This window comes from Ceratotherium simum, chromosome 7 (assembly GCF_057802395.1).
Source record: "Ceratotherium simum simum isolate JZ-2026a chromosome 7, ASM5780239v1, whole genome shotgun sequence".
NCBI lineage: Eukaryota > Metazoa > Chordata > Mammalia > Perissodactyla > Rhinocerotidae > Ceratotherium > Ceratotherium simum.
In genome coordinates this window covers 49,380,100-49,405,705 of record NC_141906.1, presented here as the reverse complement: position 1 = coordinate 49,405,705, position 25,606 = coordinate 49,380,100, and the positions used below count along the sequence as shown (strand labels likewise).

The following is a 25,606-nucleotide window of genomic DNA, read 5'->3' as shown; positions in this document are numbered from 1 at the left end:
CAATAGGGGATGCTAACTAGACATTTGTGATAACTACATAATCAACAACATCTTTAAATATTTAATTTCTTGTCAGTTCATGTTTATGTAAGTGTGTATGTATTACATATATACATATAACTAGATCTGTCAGAGGAAAGTGGCAAATTGAAGCAATTATGTGGTTCATTCCGCAGGGGAAAAAAAAGAGGAAGAAGAGAATCCTGATGGTAAGGAAAAGGAAAATTTAGAAAACTGTAACTTACCTTATGGACTTATATTTAGGTATAGCTTCGACTTCCTCAAATGATATGTCTACCTATGAATCTTGGTAAACTTATACCAAGGTCAGAAAATTGATTTCCTAGATGTGTTTAGATGGTCACATACAAGTGAGTTCACTGGCATCTTAGTGCAGGACTAGTTGGTTCCATGTTGGTCTTAACTGAACAGGATTAGTTACCAAAGTTTAGTTCAACAGTAATTTAGCTCAACAGATATCTACTAAGTACCTACTGTGCCCCAGACACTTAGCTAAGTGCAGAGCGTACACAGTTCCTTTTAATATAACCTATAAGGTATTTTGCTGTTGTTAAAATGATCCCCTGGTCTGGTGCCCAAAGTAATAACAGAAAGGTAAAATGCAATACAAGACTTCTGGTTACACATTCCGTTGCCTGACACCAGGGTCTCCTGAGATCGGGGGAGCATGGCGGGATTAATTTGGCCAAGAAACCAGAGGCAGGTGCTTCTCCAAGGTCATGTGGCAGAGGAAGGCGAGGAAAACGCTGCCCCCGTGGTAGTTGAACATTCAAGCATTAGGATTGGGAAGACTTGGATTACAACGTATACATCCTTCATCCCTTCTTCCCGAAACCCCAGCCCTGGACACCACAGAAGGAGAAGCATATATTGTTTGGAGGATGGATGCTCTCATTTAGAGATGCATGTCAGTATCAGGAATTAAGAGCACCATCCTGAGCAGCAAACCAGAAGAATCATTCTTCCAGAGATAGAAAAGAACATGACAATTCTCATTTACGAAATAAAATTACACGTATTATAAGAAAAGCTGACCTTTACTTTACATAAGTACTCAGTTACCATTCTATCCCCAGCACAAAAATACTATACAATCATTGCCACAATGTAAAAAATGAAAAAAACCTGGATTAGAACCTCACTTCGGCCACCGACTAGCTGAGTGAACTTGAGAAAATTACTTAACATCTCTAAGTATCCATTTCCTCCTCTGTAATGGTGTCGTAATAATAAGACCTAACTCATAGGTTTGGTGTGAGGATGAAATGAGATAGTGTATATAAATTTTTGGTGCAATATCTGGCATTGGGTAAATGTTCAGTAAATGCCAGCTGTTCTTATCATCCCTACTTCTGCTGTAGGTGGGCAGCCTGAAGAGCTGCAGACACTGGACCTAGTGCCCTGCAGATGCCTGAAACTCAACTTTTAGAAGAAACTCTTGCTGTTTATTCTAATACGTGCTATAGTGGCAAATAAGGAAATAGCAGTCAGTGGTATTTGTGACTTTCCATGGTAACCATTTCTATTTACTCCTCTTAGCTGGAGGAAATAAGGCAATACCAGCTGAATTAGTTGGAACATGCCATTCACTTTTTACCACAAAGTGGTAAGTAAGAATAGGGAATATCATTATAAAATTTCTATGTATCAAGTAGTTGGAAATGTCAAACAGAATTTGGGAGAAAGAAGGATAATTAATTTATATACAGCAAAAGTCTATTGACTCATTTAAAATTTCAATATAATATTTGGACAAGAGTTTGGCTGATTTTAAATATATAAGAAGCATGATCTTCTAAGCAAATAAATAATTCCAGAACCTTAAAGTACTTGGAACCTTTAACTTGGTAGGAGAGAAAGATAATAAACAAGTAAATAAAGTGTTTATAGTTTGTAATAAAGGCTATAGAGGAAATAAATTGGGCCCTGTGTCCTGCCAGTTACTAGCGATATGACATTGAGTAAGTCATGGATCCATAGAATAATAGAATTTGAAAGCATCTTAGAGATTCATTACAAAGGCTTTATGAAGTATAAAGCACTAAACAAATACAAAGAATAATTATCAGCAATATCTAATTAGAAACCATTCTTACCTGGTAATATAAACAGCCTTGAATGACTTCTATTAAACACTCATATTCCTCATTTGAAGTGCAATATGTTCCTTAAAAACGTAAAATTCATTTCATTCGACATTCTTTATTTTAATATTTTCAGGATTTTAAACTGGTTTTCTGCCAAGTGGATTGACCTAGAGAAGGGTGAACGTTCACATAGGTATTTGCTAGGGAAAAGAATCGAGGTGTGTAATGATTATATGGGCTATCACTCATAATGCATGAAGACATGCAAATGGTTGAGAAATAACAGATATAGCTGCTTGTGAAACTTTAAAATCAGTGAGAAAATAATAACGACAAATAAAAAATAAGGAAATGTGACAAATATTTTACTTTTCAAATGTATTTAGCTACTTTTTCCCAGATGGCATTCAACAAAAACTGAAATCAGAATATAGACCTCTAGAAAACTAAGACAATATATTTATTTCATCATAACAGAACCATTCTTTTTAATGGTTCTCTGTAATTTTTTCATGTGCTCAATATTGAAATTAAAGTATTTCCACTTGATAGGAAACGTTCCATTAAACATCAAATAAATTCATATCCTTACTCTTTTTCATTTAAAATTCTGACTGTAACCTCATATTCACAGAGCTTAATTAATGTCTGTGAAATGCTTTAAGTACTTTGGATGAAAGTTATCAAGAAATATCTTTGTCCAGGAGAGCCCACTTGAGGTTGCTTTGTCTTATATATCTTGTATCTCACATACCTCCTAGCAGGGTATCATGCATATAGAAGGCACTCACTATGTATTATTGGATGATATGTAACACTTCAGTAGTTATATTTCAATTTTTCCTCTAATATTTCTTCCATAAGCATCACAGAGTAGCAGTACCTTGGGCATGATCATCATGTTCCAGGATTTAATGTAAATTTCATCAGGGCTTCAGAAATAGTTCACACTAGCAAAACAGAAAAAATTAATGTATAAACTCAAATACCAGTTTAGACCTTTACAATGAGAATGGTAACATCTAGCAGACAAGAACACCCAAATGCACTGATGGATTCATCCTTTCCTACAAATGTGGAATCAGAGCCATAGTATTTGGTAGGAACATTGCCATGGCTGATGTCAGAGCTAAGAGCATGCCCTATCCATCTCCACTACAGGTTTATGTTTGCAGAATGGTGGATATTGCTGTCTCTGGATAATGCTGAGACACTAACAGATTCCTATTCTTTGAGATTGCCCTTTTTTGTTGTCATGCTGACCATCATTCACATACTGTTTCTTCAAAGTAGATAAAATCAAGTGATGATGCTATAGCTTTATAAATGCAAAAAATAACTAGACTCGCCTGCTTATACTTCATCTCTGAGATTGAAATGTAGTTCATGCTGAAGTAGACTCACTAGGGCATAGACTCTGGCAAACTATTGTCTGTCTTGTTCACGTCTGAATTTTTAGCACCTTGCAGAAGGCCTTCCCCACCATAGGTCCTCAATATATATTTGTAGAAGAAATGAATGAAAGAGTAAGTTACTATTACAAATGCCTGACCTCATTCTGTATATTCATTCTTTCCTAATTTCATGCTCAGTGGCTAACTTTTTGGAGATCCTTTTCTGTTAGTGATAGGGGTGAGGGCAAAATATGTATAATATGTATATGTGCATGCTATAATTATGTATTCTGTTCCTTTGCCAGACGTGTGATCCTTGCCTACCAGGAAGCTTTATCTTAAAGTGTACAGTTCTTTGGTTTTTAGTATATTTAAAAAATTGTGCAACTATCCCCACTAATTCCACAACATTCTTATTACCCTATAGAGAAATTCCATGCCTGTTAGAAGTCACTCCCCTTTGCTCCCTTTCTCTGGATTCTTGCAATCACTAATCTACTTTCTGTCTCTATGAATTTACCTATTCTGGGCATTTCATATAAATGGAATCATAAATATGTGGTCTATCCTGGAGAATGTTCCATGTGCACTTGGGAAATGGGAAGAATATGTATTCTACTGTTGTTGCATGGAGTGTTATATATATATATATATATATCAGTTAGGTTTAGTTGGTTTATAGTGTTGTTCAGGTCCTCTGTTCTCTTGTTGATCTTCTGTCTTGTTATTCTATCCATTATTGAAAGTGGGGTATTGAACTCTCAAACTATTGTTATCGAGTTGTCTATTTCCCCCTTCTGTCAGTTTTTTGTTCATGTATTTTGAGGCTCTTTTTAGATGCATATATGTTTATAGTTGTTATATCTTCTGGACAGATTAAGTCTTTTATCATTCTTTGCTTTTATTTATGCTGCTCTCTTTCCCAGGAGTGTCAGGTATATCTTTTCATCTCTACTAAAATTTACCCATTTCTCCAAGATACATCTTCAATTCTATCTGTTCTGAACTAGTTCTCAGTCTTTGTGCTAGTTCTGCTCACTCCTACATTTGTTTATCTATATCTCTGTTACGGAATTTATGTTTTTGTCTTTCTACTCCTGATTAAAGAGACTATATCATCTTTGTATCCATTCAATATTTCGTATGGGAGGCATTTAATAAATGTTTCTAACATCAAAAAAGATTAGGCTTGTTTTCAGTGATCCTAGATGACTGGTGTAAGACAATGGGCAGAAGTTACAAGGAAGTATATTTTAGGTCCATGTTTTCTTAAAAAGGAAATTTTTAATAATTAAAAGACCTCAAACCAGAAGAAACAGTTTGGGGAGGTAGAATGTTTCCCTTCAGATATTTAAGGCAAAGACTGAGGGACCATTTGTAGGGAATAGAGAACATTTTTATTTAGAGTTAAAGAACCTTAAGTTTTTTTTCACTTGTAGAGAAATCTCAAGCCTTGAATGTAGGTTTGTTCTAACTACAGCAAATTATTCTTGAATGCAACTAAAATCCAAGTTATAGGTCTTACTTTATCTTTCATGTCCCTGGATTGAATCCTTTCTCCAAGATTAAAACAGCAAGCCATGGTACATATCGTGGCTTGGCAAACTTAGAGCATTTTGGAATCTTCTTACTGTTTCCCCTCTAACTTCTTGCCAACCAGAAGATTGTGATGAGGCACAAGGTAGAGAAAGCTGTTGAGGGAGAAAGGAGAAAAAAAAGTGTCACATATCCCTCTTGGGTTTCTGAACTATGTTATGATTTCATTAGAAAAATGACATTCTTTTGGACGTCCACTTGAAAGAAGGTTGTGTGGCTCAGTGGTGTAGATGGCTCCTCTGGTTTAGCCTTCTGCACCAGAACCCCTGCATAGGAGAATTGGCCGCCAGTCTCCTCCTATTTGGAGTCCAAAGGTCAAACACACACATGCGTGTGCACACGTGCATACATACACATGCGCATGCACACACACACACACATGCAGTAAATGCAGGGAAAATAATCTTCAAATCAGGTGATAAAGCTGAAATTTTCCACAGGCTTATATCTTCCATAGCGTAAGACATTTTATCTGCCCATTATTTTGCTCAGTTATGCTCTTAGAATCATTATAAACTATCTAGGATAATATGAGCTTGAGATAATCATTTTGTACTCCTCAGCTGCAAGAAGGTAAATTTTCCATTACACCTAGTAGTTCTTAGCCTTCACTGAACGCTAGAACCATCTGGAGAGTTTTAAAAATTGCTGATAGGGGGCCGGCCCCGTGGCTTAGCGGTTAAGTGCGCACGCTCCGCTACTGGCAGCCCAGGTTCGGATCCCAGGTGCGCACCGACACACCGCTTCTCCGGCCATGCTGAGGCCACATCCCACATACAGCAACTAGAAGGATGTGCAACTATGACATACAACTATCTACTGGGGCTTTGGGGAAAAAAAGGAGGAGAATTGGCAATAGATGTTAGCTCAGAGCCGGTCTTCCTCAGAAAAAAGAGGAGGATTAGCATGGATGTTAGCTCAGGGCTGATCTTCCTCACAAAAAAAAAAAAAATTTGCAGATAGGGGTTGGCCCGGTGGCATAGTGGTTAAGTTCACGTACTCTGCTTCGGTGGCCCAGGGTTCGTGGGTTCGAATCCGGTCATGGCCCTACACACTGCTCATCAAGCCATGCTGTGGCGGTGTCCCACATGCAAAATAGAGGAAGACTGGCACAGATGTTAGCTCAGGGACAATCTTTCTCACCAAAAAAAAAAAAAAAAAAAATTGCTGATAGCTGGGTCCCAACCCCAGCAATCTTGGTTTAGTTCGTCTGGATTGCGATACAAGTGTTAGGATTTTCAAAAGTTCCCCCCAGATGATTTTAATTTACAACCAAGTGTGCAAACTAATGATGTAGAGCAGTGGTTCTCAAAGTATGGACTGGCAGTATCAGTATCACCTGGAAACTTGTTAGAAAAGCAAATTCTCAGGTCCCACCCCAGACCTACCAACTCAGAAACTCTGGGGCTGGGGCCCAGCATTCTGTTTTAAAAAGCCCTACAGGTGATTTTGATGTACAGTAGTCCCCTTTATCCGCAGTTTTGCTTTTCACAGTTTCAGTTACCCTCAGTCAACCATTGTCTGGAAACATTAAATGGAAAATTCCAGAAATATACAATTCATAAGTTTTAACTTGCACGCCATTCCAAGTGGCTTGATGAAGTCTCACGCCATCCTACCGAGGACGTGAATCATCCCTTTTTCCAGCGGATCCACACTGTATAGGCTACCCACCTGTTAGTCACTTAGTAGCCTTCTTGGTTATCAGATTGACTGTCACAGTATCGCAGTGCGTGTGTTCAGGTAGCCCTTATTTTACTTAATAATGTCCCCAAGATCAAGAGTAGTGATGCTGGCAATTCGGATATGCCAAAGAGAAGCCGTAAAGTGCTTCCTTTAAGTGGAAAGGTGAGAATTCTCGACTTAATAAGGAAAGAAAAAACAATCATATGCTGAGGTTGCTAGGATCTGTGGTAATTTTTATTACAGTGTATTGTTATAATTGTTCTATTTTTCATTAGTTATTGTTGTTAATCTCTTACTGTGCCTAATTTGTAAATTAAACTTTATCATAGGTATGTATGTATACGAAAAACACATACATAGGGTTTGGTACTATCCTCGGTTTCAGGCATCCACTGGGGGTCTTGGAAAATATCCCCCACAGATAAGGGGGGGATTACTGTACTCTAAAGTTTGAGAACCACTGGTCTAGAGTGAAGAGACCTCTCTTTACTCATTTTCAGAATGTTCTTTTGAAAAAGGTAAGTGAGAATTTAATCAATTCATTGTGTCTGTGATGGGGGAGTTCATTTTACATATAGAGTAATATAAATCTCTAATTTTAACCTAATGGCTGCCCTATACTCTTTTTTTCCAAGCATGATGATTGATAAATCTTAAATTAAATACTGTCTAGTGTATTTGTACCATGTAGATGGTTAATCTGGATAATGTATAGCACATCACCTCATCAAAAAAAAAGCCCAACAATGGATTCTCCTAAAAAATAGACTATAATGTAAAATGTCAGCCTGTGCCATACTAGAAAGAGGCTCCTTGTTTTGAATAAATAACAATTTGGGACTTCATATCTACTCTATATATGTTTTTCATCAATGTCACATGTCAGTAGAATTCTGGTTTGCCTTGAGCTGACTGATGTATTTTTGATTTGTACTCATTCATTGTTCAAGAGTAAAGATCCATCAAATGCTAATTTGACCTGGAATGAAAATATTTCATTAACTCCACGTTTGACTTATTTACTTGTTTATTATTTGTCTTCTGGTTAGATGCTGTGTGGAAATTGTAAATTGAGAGTACAATCCTACAAAAGGTGTTGGTGAGGTCTGGAAGCACCAGGCCCTGTGGGCCTGACGAATGGGAGGCTGTATAACATCTTAGTGTCAGCAAACTCTAACACCTATGTGAGTGGGACAGATCATATGTGTGTCAAGCAAGAAGATGGTGTGGCAGCACTTTAGAGTTGGTGTGTATGATGATTCCAATAAGCAAATTATGAAACAGAGTAGGCCTTGCTACCCAAGATGTGGTCTGTGGACCAGCAGCACTGCTATCACCTGGGAGCTCTTTAGAAACACAGAATCTCAGGCCCCACCCCACACGTGCTGAATAAGACTCTGCAGGTTAATAAGATCTCCAGGTGACTTGTATGCGCATTAAGGTTTGAGAAGCACTGAGCTAAAGATTATTTCATGTAACAATGTCTATTTTCTTCTTTCTGGTCTATTGGAGTGGAATGTGCTACTTATAAAGCAAGCAGCCTGTGCGCTCCTTTCTGACGCTTTCAATGGAAACAATAGGGTCACTAGGATGGGAAGTCAGCAGGAATAGCTGACCAAGAAAGGAAGTTTAGGTTGAACAAAGGTTTGGTTCATTTTTATAGCCCCTAGAGGAAGAACAATACTGTACAGAAGCTGTTAATGATGGGCTGGATTCGAAGGCAGTAATCTGTGCCAAGATCCAAATGTGTTTTTACTCTAAACTTCTTTCCAGATGTCCAGTTACATTGTAGAATTTCCAGCTGGTAAGAACCTCACAGAAATGGCCGGTCACTAAAATATGTTTAAATATAAAATATATCCATATTAACTTTATTTTCAATTTCTTCTGCTCTTTTAATAATTTCATTAACTTCCATTAGGCAGCAAATTATATGGTGCTGATTGAAAATGTCTAGTTGACCTTGATGGAGAGATTTTAGTGGAGATTGTGCTCTGTTTAACAGCTCACACAGGTAACTATGGCAACTCTCCATTTCAGTTATGAACATGTCATACAAATCCTAAGTGAAAACAGCTTCAACCTATCAGTCCTCTTTAATAAGTAATCCAATAATAGTGGACCATTCAATCCAGAGAAAAGGCTTTCTCTTAACTGAGCAATAATTGAAATGGCACCAAGCAGGGAGAGCAATAGTCTTAACATATTGGCCAACGTGTTAGCATGATTTCCCTGTGTGCTGTTCCACCAATCACCTGTCCACTATAACCAGATGAAGAGAAACCACATATCACTGCTCAGGTAATTTTGCCCACCCGTACTCTGTTCTCGTCAGGCTGAACTTTACAAAAGGTTTCAAGAAACAGTGGGTGTCATTTCCCTAATTTGCAGATGGAAACACTGAGTCAGCAAGAGATTAGGGGACTGCGTGTGCTATGGCAGCCTGCAGGAAGCATGCCTGAAGTAACTGCCCTGGCCATGCTGCTCAAGCCTTTTTCTTTTATCCACCATTTGCTTCCCCATGCCCTCACCCCCAGGCAACTGTTGTCAAGCTTAGTTGCCTGCTCAGAAACACTTTGTGGCTCCCCACTTCCTGTAGTACAGTGTCCACATGGCCTTCAAGGTATGGTCTGCCCTCTGCCTACTTCATCCCATGGTGTAGGGACCACACACCCCATAATCCAGTTTCATTGACCCTCAGATATGCCCAGCACTTTTATTCCCTTGTGATTTCACTTGTGCCCATCCTTTACCCTGCGCTGCTCTTAATCTCTTAGTCTCCCATATTAGAATCCTTCACGCGCAGCTCAAAGGATCTCTCTCCTGGGAAGTTCTTCCTAATCACCCTAATGAGAACCAGGTGCTTCCCTTGTACTCCAGGAACATTTGGTTCATGCCTCTATTGTAGCGTTGACTATGAGCTGACTCATACTACAATGAGATTGTAGCCCCATCGGGGTAGGGACCATGTCTGTGTTGTGTTGTTCACAGCTACGTCCTCAGGGCCGAGCACGGTCCCCAGCACATGAGAAGTGCTCAATCAATATTTGTTTGAATATGTAAATTAGGTTTATATTGTATTCCAGCCAATCTGAAATGATTGTTTTCCTCTCCACTTTCAAAGTGCTTCCCAGTCTCTAAGGTCCAGCTCAAACACAATATACTGTCAGATGCCTTCTCTAATTTTCAAAGTCTAAAATAACATCTCCTCTCCAAACCCTGATACAGTACTTGCTTTCCCTACTACTCCTTTAGCTGCTGTCATTTTACCTTTCAGTTTCCATACAGCTTATCTTTTCAACTAGACTCTAAGTTCCTGGCGACTAGGGATGATGTCCTACATCCCTCAGACCTACCAGCATAACACCTTGCACATCACGGATGCTTACTATATAGTTATTGCTCATGAGTCAGCATATTAGCAAAAGCATCACCATCAGAAAGAAAGGCTTTTTCCTGGTGTCCCATGAAAGGCTATACCTGAAGTCTGAGTTCCTACTGTGCATGTGAAGTAGAAGTCTCTGCAGGCCGAGGACCACTGTGGGCCTCTTCCCCTCTCTAACCCTGCCCACCGATGCAGTTACAGCTAGAACCTATGCCCTTTGCTTCCCAGCAGGTGAGCATCCTTTAAAGAATGCTTTGATCCCTTATTTTCTTCTTCAGCCTCACAGCCAGACTCACATTATTGCCTGGCCTAACATAGTACAAGAAAAGCCATTCTGGAGTATGACAAGGAAAGGAAGAGGAGATGATTAAGGGCCTCATTTTATGCTTCTCTCACTGAAGGACCTTTACTCACTGCCTTTCACTTCACTATTAGTAACATGTCAAGGGCTGTAGGGGGTCATAAATATCACAAACTGTTCATGACACAGAGAACAGGCAGATAGTCCTGATTCATTTAGGCTTTCATAATGTGTGTGCCAGTCCAGCACACACACTGTGGATCCTGCCTCTCGCCTCCCCATCTGCAGCCTGGACCGGGAGAGACTGGGTACCAGATGTGAGGGTGCGCTTTTGTAAGATGGGCATTGTTCCAGTGAGGTCAGAACCTGCCTGCACCTATCATGTTTGAGGTATCTCCTCATAGGTTTCCTGCACCTTGTCCTAACACCTCCCCGGAGGCTGAGACTTGGAGATGGAGGAAGAATGTCTGCACCATCTCTGTGCAGTGTGGCTCAGGGACCTCCCAGCCTAAAGGTCACCCCGTAGAAGGCAAAGTGCTTCTGCCTGAAGAACCGTAAACAGTCTCTGTTCAGTGTCTGTCTCTCTCCTCTCTGTTTATTTGCTCCCCTGCCTCCAACCCTAGGAATCTGTATAAATCATGAACTTTTCAGGTCATTCAAGGGCAACTCATTAACCCCTTTAGGAAAAGCCAGCAATGTCATTTCTTCCTAAGTGGTGGCTTAATGGCCACAAGCAGATAATGCTTTATCAAGAGGCAATAAGCAAATAATAAAATGGAGCTCCTGTGATATATAATAAAGGGCCCAAATTAGAAGATAAGTTCCAATTAGTGTGGCCATCACCCATTCTTACCAATGGATGACATCGGAGGAAGCAAAAGAAGCCCTAGATTGAGAAGATCTTGAGAAAGCTACATTTGAGCTTAATACATAAGCGGCTTCTTTTAGCAAACCATAGAAGTTGAGCGTTTTGATTTCTGGTTCCACATTTACTCTAAGCATCTCTGTGATCTGTGACCCTCTTCCCTCTCCCTCTCATGCCCTTTCACTAAGTGTATGCACACATCCACACATGCAGTGTCTGTCTGTCTCTCTCTCTCACACATACACACGTGTTTGACTTTAAACAGACAAAATCATGGTGATGATGATGAGGAATTGATATCTATAGAATTTTATCCTTTTAAATGTATTTTCCCATAGATTATCTCACTAAATATTTAAAACAACCATTCTAATTAGGTAAGGAGGTATTATGATGGACATTTTATGGATGAGGAACCTGGGGTTGATTTGCTAAAAGATAATAATAAAGCCAGGATTGAGACTCTCTTTCCATTCTCCTTCTCAGGTGGTTCTCATACCATACCCCACTGGAGTCAAACCATAGAGCACACAGCGTCCTAATTATTGGCTTACACACCACTCTTGCCAACCAAGCTGTGAGCGCTCAAGGGCAGGGATAGGTCTTATTCACGCCTGTCTCCCACTTCCTAGCATAGTGCCTAACACAGAGGAATCTGTGTGGAAAGGAGGGAGGGAGGATGAATGCCCTCTGGAACGCTAGCAGAAGCAGAACATGGAGGGAATAGGGAGGGAATCGGTGGCCCAAAGAATTGGGACAGCCATTTCTAAGTCATGTTGCCTCCTGGGATTACTCCTAATCCCTGCCTGAAAAGCTTGTGTCATTCTCCTTCCCTCCCCCATCTTTGCAAACTGTTCCTCAGCTTAGATAGTCCTCTTGCTCATAAAGGCTACAGTGGCTGCTTCTTCCCTTATTTGGCGCCCCAGCCCCTGGTGATTCCAGAGAGAACCCTGAGTGACATTACAAGCTTTATCTTAGAGCTGGCTCTAAAAATGTCACATATCTGAATTCAATCTTCCCTCTACAAGACAGAAGTCCCCTAGCATATTTGGGGGCACTGCATGAAACCACAAAACCAGATGCATGTGGACTATTAAGCATGTCCAGGGCAAAGGGTAAACTGCCAGCCTCTTTATTCAACAAGCATTATTGAGTTCTTACTAGGTGTCAGACACTGCATGAAGTGCTGGGGACACAGTGAACAACTGGACAAGCTCCCTGACCTGGAGTTGCTTGGCCAACTGTGGAGATGGGCAGATGTGTGATTACCAGGAGAAAAGACTTGAAATGTCTGTCAGGCACACCCTGCCCAGGTAAATTCTGATGTCACTTTTGGGAGATCTGGTGATTCCTGCCTTCAGGGCCTGCTTGAGAGCTGGCTACAACCGCAGTCAATGGCACAGAGGGGTGGGAATCGCGAGAGGGAATGCTTAGAACAGTGAGGGCAGTAATCGATCATGAGAGAGACACAGATGGACATCTCACTATCTTGGACCTCAACTCTTCCTTGATTGTCCTGTGCACAAATGTACCCAAGAGTAGAAGCCTAGACCCCCAGCACAGAATGGTTTTGAGTGGATGAAAACCGCCAGTCCATGGATCAGCTCAGGTCCCTGAAATGGAATTGCGTCATTCAGAAATTCTTGCTCATTAAGCACATCAGGCAAGTGGGCATTAGACCTGTTGTTCCAGCAGCAACACCATAAAGGGCATTCACTGTGCATAATGCAGGTTTGCAGCTTATGTTTCCTCTGCCCTAGCCATGATTGTGGCTCACATTTCACTTACACGGGGCTTTCTGAGTACGAGACCGGGCATGTAAAGAATGAGATAATTGATCTTTTCCCTCCTGGCTGGAATCTGTGGTTGCATTCCCTCTAAACCACACAGAATTCTGATTTGCTGCCTTAGATTTTATAGGGTCCTCTGTGAAAAATAAAAGCCTACAGGTGTGATGGTTTACTGCAGCCGTGGAGATAGAATTTCTTATGTCTGAATGGCTTATATTTTCTCTGAAAAAAAAACAAAAAACCTCACACACACACACCCCCCCCAGCGTAAAAGATTTGACTTCATCCTACCTCCATTTCTTATGCAATTCTCTCCTTTGTCTGGTTTTCTTTCCCTCCCTTCTTGGCTACTCCCACAGACTCATGTATAGTAGGGCACTTAAGTAGACTTGAGGACTTTGTGCAATGTAAGTGGAAGGCAGAAGAGTTTTGAACAGTCCCTATGGGGGAAAAAAAAAGGTTTTCTTCCCCTTTAGTAGGAAATCATGCCTTAGAAATTCAGAGAGATTTTCTGCAAGTCAGGAAGCCAAGCATGGCTGTATCTACATGTCTGGAAAAATGTCTGGTTGATCTGTGCTGTCACCCCAGGGCAGCTCTGCCAGGTCAGTTATCAGGGCAATTAAAATCATTGCTGACAGCAATATGGAATGAGTACAAAATTAAGAGTACCTTGGTTTCCCATCTCTTCCTTTGCAGTGTTCTGTCCTCTCTTCTTTATGTGACCAAAAAGAATGTCTTGCTGTGGTGATGTGAAGGCCACCAGGACACTAACCCATTAATTACAACAACTCTATGTTAATACTGGATAAGTTCATTATGATTAACAAGGAACAGTTTGAGAAGCTGAAATTTTGATTTGAAGTAACATGAAAAATAATGTGATGCTTCTTTGGAACATATTTATTAAAGGTTTATGCACATTGCACCAAAGTACATGTCTGTTAAATGCTTTTTGCCATCAGCTAATAATAGACACTAGACAAATACAAGTCTTTCCTTCCTGGTAACAGGGAATCAGGTCCACATGTGTTAATGGCCTCCTCCATAGCAGACAGTTCAATTCATAATTGAACAAGTATTGGCCATCTCCTACTATCAAAGGATACAAACTGTAATGAATATTCTTGATATCCCTGGAAGTCTGCTTATTTCTAAGATCTGAGACCACTGAGGCTTCCTTCCATTTTCAGTGGGGGTAATTCCCGCATAATCTGGAGCCTCTTGGGAAGTCAGGCTATCCCAGGGCACAAGAGAGGATTTGGATTCTCTGCAGGCTGGTCTAGAGGAGTTAGTGCTTTATAGGGTCCAGCTTGAAATGGATAGCTTCAAGAACCTTTCTTGCCCTCTCCTTCCAGAAATTGGGCTAGAGACCTGGATTAGCAACCAAATGATCATTCACTCCCTCCTGACTCTGGCCTTCTTCAGATGAGTACTTATTCATTAGTGATGAATCTGGCTACCTGCCTGGGAGACTTCTCTTTCCACAATTTTTTCATCTTGTAGATTGAAAATCACAGCACTTGCCCTAGAAATACTGAGGAAAGCAAGATACTATCCCTTGAGCAATTTGGAAGAAAGAACTAAGTAAACACGGGGCTCTATTGTACTTTGTTTAATTTCATTCTTCAGTTTCTCCTTTAGTCTCGGAGGATCCAGATTCTCTAGGTCAGTGGTTTCGAAACCTCACTGACCATCATAATCACCCAGGGACCCTTTTAAAAATTCAGATTCTTGGGGCCCACTTGGCTAATATTCTAATTCAGAAGGCCAGAGAGAGAAGGAGAATGAAGACAAAGATAAGGAAGAGAAAGGAGACGTAAGTAGCTGAAAATTGCTCACCCGGGCATCTTGCTCTGCAGCCCTACACAAATGTGATTTATTTTTTATTATTCATTTCAAAGAGTTAATGATATAATTATCCAAAAGCAATTAGATGCAGGGTGGAAACAAAGTGCTTAAGGGACTTAAGGGAGACAGGCTTATTGAAGAGGAGAAGGGAGGAGTAAAGCATCACCAGTGTGTGATCTATCCTAACCTGGGCTTCCAGCTTCACACCTGAGCATGTGGAGAGGGACTCTGCTGGAGCCCCTGGGGACAGCAACTGATCACACAATTTCTCTCTCACGTCCCAGAGAAGCAGGCAGATACAGATCACTCCTGATCCTTCAGGTCTGCGGTGGTGATTGTGCCACCATCTCAGCCTCTATGGCTCAACTCAGCCATTGCATCCTCATAGCTTGAGTGTATGACTTTTCCAACAAATATTTACTGAGCACTTACTATTTTCCAGGCACTGTTGTAGGCCTGAGGGACTCAGTGGTGAACAAACTTAGGGCCTATCTTCTCTCATGGAGCTTGCCTTCTGGTGGGAGGAGAAGTATAAAAACTTCTACTCAAATAAATAAAATCATTACAAATTATAATAAGTGGTTTAACAGAAACAAATAAGGTGCTGTGATACAGAAGAGGGTGTATGAGGAAGAAAATAGCAATTAGAGGAAATATGGTAGCTCCAAGAAAGACAGAGCCAGGTGGTAGGTAGAGGCTGGCCTAGAAGAAGACACCTGGGTTCTAGACCCAGCTCTGATAACTGTGGGTTAGGTGAGAACTTCATCAAGTTGTTAAATCATGCCTTATTAGTTTCCTATTGCTGCTATAACAAATTACCACAAAATTGGTGGCTTAAAAGTGAAAACACAAATTTATTACATTGCAATTCTGGAAGTCACAAGTCCAAAATGGGTCTCACTAGGCGAAAATCAATGTGTTGGCAGGGCTGTGTTCTTTCTGGAGGTTCTAGGGGAGAATTTGTTCCCTGGTCTTTCCAGTTTATAGAGGCTTACTGCTGGCATTTCTTAGTTTGTGGCTGCTGGCTCCCTTCTATCTTCAAAGCCAGCAGTGTAGCATCTTCAAATCTCACTTTGATTCTCCTGCCTCCCACTTTCACTTATAAGGACCCCTGTGATTACATTGAGTCCACTTGGATAATCCAGGATAATCTCCCCATTTTAAGATCCTTAATGAATCATACTTGCAAAGTCCCTGTTACCGTGTAAGATAACATATCCAAAAGTCCTAGGGATTATGATGTGGACATCTTTGGGGGGTCCATTGTGCTGTCTACCTCAGTGCCATACCTGCCTTTCTTCCTGTTTATAATGAGAACACTATTACTGCTTCAACCCACCACATAGAGTTATTGTGAGAATTAAATATGGTAATGGGCATAGAAATGTTTTTATAAGTTGTAAGAGTCAATAGAATTATAAGGGGTTCTATAATTATTTTAATATGGAGAAACTATGGGAGAGTTCAGAAAAAAAGCGAAATTATGGAATGAAACAATGGGAAAAAAGGTACTAAAAAGAAAGATTAAAGGAGGAGGGTGTGTTTAGCTTGGAGGAAACAAATCAAAGAAGTAACTTTTTTATCTTTGATTACGTAGAAATATTACAACAAGGATGCTCATCAGAAATACTCATTCCACTAAAGAGCAAGCAAGAGGCAGATTTTCCTGCATTAGTTCTTGACTCGTTCTGTTCCTTCTCACCCTTCAAGACTTAAATCAGACCCAGAAGATTGCTCCAACCCCATAATTGTAAATCCATCTTTCCATGTTGTTTTCCTTTAGACTTTTGCATGTCTGTCTCAGTTTAACATTTATTGAGAAATTACTATATGCTGGGCACTGTATTAGGCTGTGGGAATTTAAAGATGAAAAAGACAACCTTTGCTCTCAAGGGGCTTACAGTTTAGTGTGCTCTCCTAAAGCCCTCATCACCCACTGTCTTGAGTTAGAGTTATTTGTGTGCGCGCTTGCCTCCTCTACTAGAAGATGAACTCCCTGAACAGGCTCGTTTATAACTCAGCTTTGCGTCTGCTGTGGCCCAGGCCCAGTGACTTAAAATTGTAGGTTTAACAGATGTTGGTTGAATCAAACAGAGGACAGATTCTTAGCCATCAAAATTATTTCTTGCCAGAATGAGAGAGGCTGTGGAAGTCTTTGATCTATATATATTTAAATAGAGAATAGTAGTCTCTCTGGGATGGTTTGGAGTCATTTGTTAAAAGGCAGGGCCCTGGACCAAATTATTTCTTTGGTCCTTTCCAGACTTATTATTATACCTCCTCTTGTTCCTTGGTTGCATGAGTTTATTCATTGTTGGTTAAATATGACTTTTAAGTATTTACTCATGGGGGTGTTATGTGCTTTCAGCAGATTACAGAACATCTTTGTTCTAAGACTCTTCTAGTCTAATCTAAGTAGAGGATGATGTATTGTCAAGTTAGTGATGGGCTAGATGTTTCTGATTGCTTATTTACCCAATTCATCCTTGGTGCAGTACTCTGGAACTCCTTCTCTGCACAAGAGCTTGCTGAGAATATTTCTGCAGCATGACAGGTACTGAGAACATCGAGGAGTCCAAGGCCATGTCACTTTCTGAAGACAATCCAATTATGGAAGGGCAAGGCTAGTCTTGTGCCATGCCTTATCAACTTTTATATTTTTTGTTTCCCTTCTCCCCACATGTGTTCATCAGATTCACGTCCCTTGGAATGTCCTTCTCTCATATCTCCACTTATCTAACTTCCATCCATCTTGAATTGTTTCTGTTTAGTCCCAAAAAAAGAAGTTGGACTTTACCATTCTGGGCCAATGTGATTCATTCGGGTACCTGAACTAATGACCATCAATTCAATTCACCATTTATTATTATTATTACTACTCCTTAACTGCTTACTAACATCTTTGCCTTTGTTCTTTAAAAAAAAAATGCAACTTAGCTCTTGTTTTGTTATTGTTATTTTAACGGGCTCTGTATTTTATTTCTCTATATCTTCCTTATGGTTACCATAGTACCTTGCACTTACGAGGTTCTCAATATATCCATTCTTGAGTGATCCCTTGTGAACTGATAATTGAAATCCTCATTCTCTTTGCCACACCTGTGAATTAGCACTCTATTTCACTTAGGGGAGCACATTCAAGCTAGAGGAGTCATTTGCTTGGTAAAAGTGCTTTGGAAACCTGCTCCATTTTTTCACCTTCTTCCTCTGAATCCTGCAGAGATTCTGAGAGCTCGGCTCCATATGTCCCGGTGGCTGAACACCAGAAAGCTTAGCAGTTGAGCAGAAAGCCTGTCTCTAAATTCCACACACAAGCCAGGACCTCCTACCTGCCATGTTGTCAGACCAGGGTAGAACACAAACATAGAAGAGGTACATTGTGCTACAGGCTGATCTGTTTGGGTCCCATTGCAATACAGGAGAGGCCAACTGAACCAGAATCTTCCGTCTCGCAATATGGCCCTTCTGCGGTTTGGGTTAGAATATCTGAGTAGTGTCTTTGTCATCTCTAGCCTGTCATCCCCAGAGAGTGAAACATAAAGTTCCTTGGGCCCCTTTGTGAACCCATCCAGTGGCAAGGGACATGTACAAATATAAGTGTAGAATGAGAGTTGACTAGGAATAAAAAGCACACAGAATTTCAGGCAGAAGTGCATTATTCACTCTTACAGCAGTGTAAAGGGAGACAAAAAAGCACCACCCTGCCTCCAGCTAAGAAAGCATATGTAATGTACAGGAGCTTGGGGCCTCTTTGCTGCCTGTGTTGCGACATCAGAATCCCAGTGGGTACCTGGCTTCCTGGCCTCAGACATGTCAGAGTGGGGAAGAGAGTTTACCAGCCTTTATGAGACCCTTCAGCCCCAAGGTCTGTCTTATGTGATGGTGCTGAGGTTGCTCTGTGGGTTCATCAACCCAGTTTCTACAGGGCCCTATGCAAATGTTGCCCCAGTAGACACTAAGACCCAAGATCTGAATGCTTGGTCCATTCCACCTCTCAGTGGCCCAACTGGAGACCCTGGGGCGTGGAATGGCTGGAGGTGGGCTCCTCTCACTCAGGCATCTGCTCTGAGATCACTGCCTCAGAGCAGTCTTTCCTGACCCTCCTGTTTAACATAATGCACTCTCTTCCCTTACTCTGCTTTATATTTCTTCAGAGCGATTACCACTTTCTGACCTTTTCTATTTACTCACCCATTGGTAGTCTCTCCCACTAGGCTCCAGTGAGTTCTTGAAGGTAGAGACTGTGTTGTCTGCTATTCACAACCAAATCTCACACGTGTAGGATAGAGCCCGACACATAGGTGCTCAATGTTTCTTGAATGATTATACTAACCAGACCCTGTAGGAACTAACAGATGTGGCGTATATAGGCCATTTTAATTAACTTATTTAATTTAATTTCTGAGCCAAGACTACTTGGAGGATGAGTGAGGTAAAAAAAATTCACCTCCTACCACCAAACATTTAATATGCACCGCCCCCCGCCCCCCCCCCCGCCCCACCTCTTGTCTCTGTGTGAAATCCCCAGTTGTGGCCTATGTCAACTTGTGAACCTGCATGTCCTCTCCTGCCTCTGGTTTTCCTGATTCAGAACCTTAGCGGAAACATAACTCTGACAACCTGGGTTTCTAGTGATGCTCCACATTTGCTGTCTCTGCTTCGTTAGAGATCCTGGTCACTGTGTTTTTTATTTCAACCAGCTCACCTCTTCCCGCCTCTGTCCTCCCCTCTCCTGTTTACTTCTTTGCCAGTTGAGATTAGAATTATTGGCTCTGTTCCACATTCCAGGTATGCTTAATCCTAGCCATGTTAGCTCAGCAGATAGGGCCTGAGCGCCTTCTGTTGACAAGGACACCTAAGTGGGCCCCTCAAATCTGCCATTTACCCAGCTCTCTGGGGAGTCCAATAAGGAGGGAGACAGGCCAACTTTTCAGTATTCACAATTCCCTTTCATGGTGGGAGCCTCTCTGAAACTTTAGATGTTACTTCTTTATTTCCAAAAATATTTCAGGCTTTCCCATCAACACAGCCAACGACAGAAATCAATAGGAGTCTTGGGAGGGTGTGAGTGTATGAGATCACAAACTGTAGAAGCCAGAAGGGTGAGAGTGGGACTTTGCAAAACCAGAGGTACTTGGCGTTGATTTGCATGAATTCATTTGAAACTGAGGTTCTGAGTGAGGAGGGAGGAAGGCGTGAGAAGGAACAAGAGTCGACCAGATTAGGATAAAATGATGACTCTGTGACAGAAGTTGAGCAGATTAGGATAAAATGATGACTCTGTGACAGAAGTTAAAATCTGTTCCCTCTACACTCATTCCTCATCAAGAATCGTGGTACGTTTCTCAGTCTAAAATATCTTTCACCCTGTGGCAAAGTCTGTACAATCAAGGAATGATCTGGACTTCCCTTAGAAGGTATGATTCCTTTATTATTTTTTCAAAATCCTACAACTCTGGTGATAATATGCCAATTTCCTAGAGCAGGACTTCATGTAATGTTTTATTTTTATTTTTAATTTTTCCAGGAGGTATCTGTAACCACACCCTCTGAGTGACTCTAAATACTTTCTCCCCGAGAATAAATGAAGCATTGTGCACTTAGTTATACAGCCGCCTTCGTTCGCTTGCAGTGGTTTCAAGATGTCAGTAGAGCTTAAAAATGAATCATGCTATATCCCCCTTTAGGGAGCCATGGAGATGGGGAGAAAAGGGAGTCTGCGTTCCCTTGGGGCCAAACACCCTGGATTTAAGCCCCCATTTTTTCTTTTTTCCATAGTTGATAACCATTTCAAATGCAAACCCATAGAAGAACACATTCTCTTTATTCCAACAACAGGGATGGGGAAACATTAGGAGCAGAGTAAAAGCTGTTCAGTGTGCCTGGATGACTCAGTCTAAAATAGTATTATAGCTTGGCAGCAAATCCACTTCAGGGGAGCTGGTGGGAGACTAAAATAAAAGTTAAATTGAGAGGGTAAATCATTTTATCAGGCTTAGGATTTTTACTTGATGTAATGAGATTCTCAATATAAAATGAGTTAATATGTCTGCCTAAGGGCATAGATATTGGAAGAAAGAATTTGAAAATACAGACTCAAAGTAGCTAGCAGTCTGAAATAAAACAATGCAGGGCAGTGAAATTCTCATATAAATTTTGGCACAATATGTTTCTTTTTGAACAGCATGATTAAATGTGAGTATCCCTTGCTTGTCATTAAGAAGGAAAAAAGAAACTACAAAGTGTTTTTTTTCTTTTAAAGACTGTCCTATTATGTTCTATTTTCCTCCCCTTCTTCCTCTTTCTCATTTGTCTTCTAGAAAAACTATGCTTATTTTTGCACTGCAAAATGCAAACTGAATTCAGATTGTTCATAAAAGATGAGGCCAAACATATTTCAGCATTCTTGCCTATTGCTGTCTGATTTTCCATGACTCAAATACAGAATGGGCCCATAGTGCAGAGGGCAGATCTTTTGCGGACAAACCCACAGAGGGAAATCACAGCATTTCGTCTTAGCAATTGACCCAGTGGCTTTTATACTCTCTCTCGGCTTCCCCTTTTCCAGTTCTTTCAGAGGACACTTTCCATTAGGCCAGGTATGTTACTCAGTGAAGAGTAAATCAAGCCTTGGAAATGTATTGCCAGTTATTCCCTTGAACTAATAAAATTATGGAAGGAAAGAATGGCTAATGCATAGATATCAAACACATGATCATGGAGGGTGAAGTTGAGGCAAGAGTGGAAGGTCCAAGGCCTCTCCTCATGCCTAGGAAGTAGGATCACAGAGGGGAGAGGTGTGTGTAAGAACAGTCTCCTTTTGGTTCTGCAGATGGCTTCTATATCCTGTTAGCACTTTATAGACTGAAATGATCTCAGCACAAATACTAGTGGTGACATTTGAGGTTGGTCAAGGAGCGAAGCCAACAGTTCAGGCTTTATAGTCCAGCTGCCCCCAGGAGAGGGGAGGGGATGTATACAGGTTCTGAAGCCCGCTATCACTCCAGGGCCATAGAGTGCCAGGCCCAAGGCCAGTCTCTCAAGACGGACACTGCTTCGGGTCATACCACATACCACACAATATGTCCACTGAGTTCTGAGGAGAAACCACATCTCTAGGTAGGCTCTGTTTGGGAATGGCCTAAGTCTCATTTCCTCTTTTTCACCTTCCTCAAGGCCCTGCCAAGCCTGGTCACCATGTCATTGTTTGCTTGGCTTTGTTGTAGAGAAATAGCTGTGATATGTATAGAGTGCCCTATCCAATGGAAGCATCCATTGCTGCTTCTGTTTCCATTTCAAACACTTGTTTATTTTCACCATTTAGTTTATCTTTTCCAACTGATCTGTTGATGTTTCTGTCTGGCCTTCCATGTGGCATAGGGATCTGCTTGTTTAACAAGTAGCATTTTCAGTACTCAAGGAAGAGCCCTGTGATAGGTGGTTGTTGCTATAGCAACTTTTTTAAGGAAAAAAACCTAACCTTGCAAATTGACACATAAGAAATCATAAGAAATTAAATTTTCTCCTTCAGAGAAGAATGAAGCTAGAATGCTGAAGTCTCTCTCAGCCTCATGAAAAGATCTGTATGAACAATTTCCATGTTTGGGATTGGGCAAAGCAAGCTGTGGGCTCTGAATTCCCAGAATAATATTTCAGTGTGAAAATCAAACAGTTCTATTCTTTTTTAAAGGGTTTCTTTAATTATGGAGGAGATGGCCAACACGTGGGACAGTGTCACTGTCAAGCACCTAGAGGTTGTGGGTATGCAGCATCTTACTTAAAACCCTCACATTCATATCTTTGAATGTGTCCCACGAATAAAGATGTGCTATTTCCTTTTCAGAGCTGTGGTCTTAGCAACTTGATGTCAGCTTTTTCAGCTCTCACAGCAGGGAAATTCAGGTGAATTCCAAACTGTGATTAGAGAGATCTGAGTGGAGTAAAAAGGAGTCAGACAATAGAAGAGAAGGACACTCACACAGACACATGCGCACAGACCGACTGTGTGCAAAGATAAATTGCATCTGCATATGACCGCGTTAGCTCTTGTCATAAAGCAATGAATTTGTGAGGAATAGGTAAAGGTCAATGTGAGAGATAAAAAAATCTCTCTTTCTACTGCCAAAAGTAATAAAGAGAAAGAAAAAGGCACCTGTGACACTAGATATCATGGAGGAAATAAAGAATGTTACTAAATGATATTGAAAGTTTAAAAATATGATGAGAAGCAAAAGCAAGAAATGAAATGATGTGTGCTTGCTAGGTGAACGCAGATAATGGAGAATAGGCTGAATTGATGCAGAGATGGATCAAGGGTTGGTGGATTGTTCTCTCCCTCCTCTTCCCTCTATTTTCTGACTATTTTTCTTTGATGGAGAAAATGATAGGCTTGATAATACATGATGATAGGCATCCAAAGATCAAACTTCATTAGATCTTTCTTATTCTGTAGCATGAAACTATCTGGTCAAAAGCAATTCCCATATGTGACCTTAATTTAACAAGTGATTAGACCCAATCTTGATGCTTTGAACTATCTTTGGTTATCAATATCAAGTAGGATACCATTTTAAATAGGCTGTTAGTATCCTTAGATTTCCTGAAAATCTATGCTACTGGAATTTTCATTGAAGCCACCCAACGCCATCCATCTCTTTTTAAGTCTTTCTTTGGGTAGTTTTTTTTGTTCCCCCAACAGGATTTTCCCATATACCCTATTCATTTGGACACCAAACCCAACCAAAAGGATACGTGGGTGCAACACCTCTGCTTTCTCAATGATACCTATGTTTCTTGTGGCCTGGCTTTTCTCATATCTTGGCTGACTTCAAATGCATACTGAAGTTCGTATTACACACAATCTACGTAACTTCTCCAGAAGAAACAGGCAAACTCTATGCCTTCCATCTAGTTTTTGAACAAGGAATTGCAGCCTCACTGCATCCCTTACTGGGAGAGAGAAGAGGAGAAAATATAGGAGAAAACAAATGAGATAAAGTGAAATAATTAGGCAAGATGACGGAATCATCTATTCAAAAATGTTTAACTATGTACCTCCAAAATACAAAGTATTGTACTAGCTGCTGTAGAGGATATAAAAAATGGTACGGCAGGCTTCTACACTCTAACTCCCTCTAGCTGCTATCCTATCTCTCCATAGGTTTTAGGAGAAATAATCTACCCACCTTTTTTCCCTTTTATGACCTCCCATTTCATCCTCAACACAATGTAATTTGGCATCTTTCCCTAACCACCATCAAATGCCAGATGCAATAGATATAGCTCTGCTCTTATTCTGGGTGACCTGTGCATCATCTGATGACGTTCTTCACTCCCTCTCTGAGGCTCTCTTCTTCTTTCCTTCAGCTGTTCATCTCCCTTATGTTTTATTCCTTTCCTCGTCTCTCCTTACATTTTGATGTTCCCCAGAGTTGCATTCCCATCCCTTTTCTCTTCTCACTTCTCGCTCTCTGTTTGAACACTCACAACCACATTCATTCCTTCAACTAATACTTATATGTGTTTCTACCCAACCTATATAGACAGCCAAAAACTCTCTCCTGATGTATAAGCCTGAATATCTAGCTAGCAAGGGACATCTCCATTCACATGCCCCACAAAATGTCAAATTCAACATATCCAAACCTGAACCTATCATCTGCCCATCATGAAACATGCTCCTCTCTCTACATTCTTTTTCTCAGCAAGTAACTCCATCACCTACTCAGTCCCTAATCCAGAAATCTGGATTCGGTCCTAATTCCTTTCTCTCACATTTCCCATATGGAATTAATCACAAAAGTCATTTGGTTTCTGGTTCCTAAGTTCTTTCCCATCATCTCCATTTCTACTGCCACCACCTTAGCTTAAGTCCTGTTCTCACTCTCTCTTACTGAGTGCTGAGACATGCTCACTGGTCTAATCCACTCTCAAATATTTGGCAGTTAGAATATTTTTTCTAAAATACGTTAAAGATCATGTCACTTTCCCGCTTAAAATCCTTTGATACCTATGCGTGGTCTTCATAATTAAGCCCACATTCCTTTGCATGGTGTCTAAGCCAGAGAGGCCTTCTCCTGTGTTTTACTGTGCCTTACCTCTTACCCACTCCTCCTGGGCCTGCCTCACTTTCAGCCTTGCCTGTGATGTACAGTTCCCTGAGGACCTAGTTGTCACTATACTACTTCCTTGGAATAATCCCCCAGCATGAAATGGAAGTTTCCTCCAGTGAATGCGTTTCATAAAGAGCATGGATTTTCATAGTCAGACAAATCTGATTCAGTTACTAGCTGGACAACCTTGATCAAGGTGCTTAAACTTTTGTAGCCTCATTTTTCTCCTCTATAAAATAAGGTTACTTATATCTACTCTCAAGGCTATTGTAAGGATTTAATATAATAATAATAGCTGGTATTATTGGGCACTTTCTATGTATCAAGGACTGTTTTAAGTACTCTATATGTACTCATTTAATCTTTGCATCAACTTTATGATGTAATTATTATATATATTTTACAGATGATAAAATTGAGGTACAGAAATTAGGTAACTTGCCCATGGTCCCACTGCTAGTAAGTAGGGAAGCTGGCATTCATTGAGATGATATATAGAAAGTGCCTTTTATTGAGCCGTC

The 25,606-nt window shown here is 40.7% G+C and overlaps 1 protein-coding gene across 2 annotated transcripts in view; it reads left to right on the top strand.

Annotated features, from left to right (window-relative positions):
- Positions 1-25,606, top strand: part of MAML2 (mastermind like transcriptional coactivator 2) — a 337,748-nt gene that overhangs the window by 192,743 nt on the left and 119,399 nt on the right. The window lies entirely within an intron of this gene.